This window comes from Palaemon carinicauda, chromosome 5 (genome assembly GCF_036898095.1).
Source record: "Palaemon carinicauda isolate YSFRI2023 chromosome 5, ASM3689809v2, whole genome shotgun sequence".
NCBI classification, from domain to species: domain Eukaryota; kingdom Metazoa; phylum Arthropoda; class Malacostraca; order Decapoda; family Palaemonidae; genus Palaemon; species Palaemon carinicauda.
Window position 1 is genome coordinate 31,377,581 of NC_090729.1, and position 2,500 is coordinate 31,380,080.

The following is a 2,500-nucleotide window of genomic DNA, read 5'->3' on the forward strand; positions in this document are numbered from 1 at the left end:
TGCTGAGTCCCCTACTGCTGCTACCTCCGCGGTCATCTAAGGCACAGGAAGAAGCTGCAGGGCCTACCGGAACTGCGTCACAATCGCTCTCTTGCCTCTCTCACATCTATCCTCCTATCACCCAGAGCTTTCTTCACACCATCCATCCACCCAAACCTTGGCCTTCCTCTTGTACTTCTCCCATCAACTCTTGCATTCATCACCTTCTTTAGCAGACAGCCATTTTCCATTCTCTCAACATGGCCAAACCACCTCAACACATTCATATCCACTCTAGCCGCTAACTCATTTCTTACACCCGTTCTCACCCTCACCACTTCGTTGCTAACCCTATCTACTCAAACACATTCAATTTCTGTCTCTCCATCACTTTCATTCCCCATAACTCCGATCCATACATCACAGTTGGTACAATCACTTTCTCATACAGAACTCTCTTTACATTCATGCCCAATCCTCTATTTTTTACTACTCCCTTAACTGCCCCCAACACTTTGCAACCTTCATTCACTCTTTGACGTACATCTGCTTCCACTCCACCATTTGCTGCAATAACAGACCCCAAGTACTTAAACTGATCCACCTCCTCAAATAACTCTCCATTCAACATGACATTCAACCTTGCACCACCTTCCCTTCTCGTACATCTCATAACCTTACTCTTACCCACATTACCTCTCAACTTCCTTCACTCACACACCCTTCCAAATTCTGTCACTAGTCGGTCAAGCTTCTCTTCTGTGTCTGCTACCAGTACAGTATCATCCGCAAACAACAACTTATTTACCTCCCATTCATGATCATTCTCGCCTACCAGTTTTAATCCTCGTCCAAGCACTCGAGCATTCACCTCTCTCACCACTCCATCAACATACAAGTTAAACAACCACGGCAACATCACACATCCCTGTCTCAGCCCCACTCTCACCGGAAACCAATCGCTCACTTCATTTCCTATTCTAACACATGCTTTACTACCTTTGTAGAAACTTTTCACTGCTTGCAACAACCTTCCACTAACTCCATATAACCTCATCACATTCCACATTGCTTCCCTATCAACTCTATCATATGCTTTCTCCAGATCCATAAACGCAACATACACCTCCTTACCTTTTGCTAAATATTTCTCGCATATCTGCCTAACTGTAAAAATCTGATTCATACAACCCCCACCTCTTCTAAAACCCCCCTGTACTTCCAAGATTGCATTCTCTGTTTTATCCTTAATCCTATTAATCAGTATTCTACCATACACTTTTCCAACTACACTCAAGAAACTAATACCTCTTGAATCACAACACTCATGCACATCTCCCTTACCCTTATATAGTGGTACAATACATGCAAAAAACCCAATCTACTGGTACCATTGACAAAACAAAACACATATTAAACAATCTCACCAACCATTCAAGTACAGTCACACCCCCTTCCTTCAACATCTCAGCTTTCACACCATCCATACCCGATGCTTTTCCTACTCTCGTTTCATCTAGTGCTCTCCTCACTTCCTCTATTGTAATCGCTCTCTCATTCTCATCTCCCATCACTGGCACCTCAACACCTGGAACAGCAATTATATCTGCCTCCCTATCATCCTCAACATTCAGCAAACTTTCAAAATATTCCGCCCACCTTTGCCTTGCCTCCTCTCCTTTTAACAACCTTCCATTTCCATCTTTCACTGTCTCTTCAATTCTTGCGCCGGCCTTCCTTACTCTCTTCACTTCTTTCCAAAACTTCTTCTTATTCTCTTCATATGACTGACCCAGTCCCTGACCCCACCTCAGGTCAGCTGCCCTCTTTGCCTCACGTACCTTGCGCTTTACTTCCACCTTTTGCTCTCTATATTTTTCATACTTCTCTATACTATTACTCTGCAGCCATTCTTCAAAAGCCCTCTTTTTCTCTTCCACTTTTACCTTCACTCCTTCATTCCACCATTCACTGCCCTTCCTCATGCTGCCTCCAACAACCTTCTTGCCACATACATCACTTGCAATCCCAACAAAATTTTCTTTTGCTAACTTCCACTCCTCCTCTAAATTACCAGTTTCTCTTACTCTCACCTCGTCATATGCCATTTTCAACCTTTCCTGATATTTACTTTTTACCCCCGGTTTTATTAGCTCTTCAACCCTCACTTGCTCCCTTTTACATCCACCTACTCTATTCCCCCACTCTTTTTCTACAACTAATTTTCCTTCCACCAAAAAATGATCAGACATACCGTTAGCCATACCCCTAAACACGTGCACGTCTTTCAATCTTCCAAACATTCTTTTAGCTATCAACACATAATCCATTAATGCCCTTTCTACTACTCTTCCATTTGCCACTCTTACCCATGTATACTTATTTTTAGATTTCTTTTAAAAAAGCTAGCACTTATTACCATCTCTTGTTCAACACACATATCTACCAGTCTCTCACCACTCTCATTTTCACCTGGTACGCCATATTTCCCAATGACACCTTCTACCTCTCCAGCACCCAC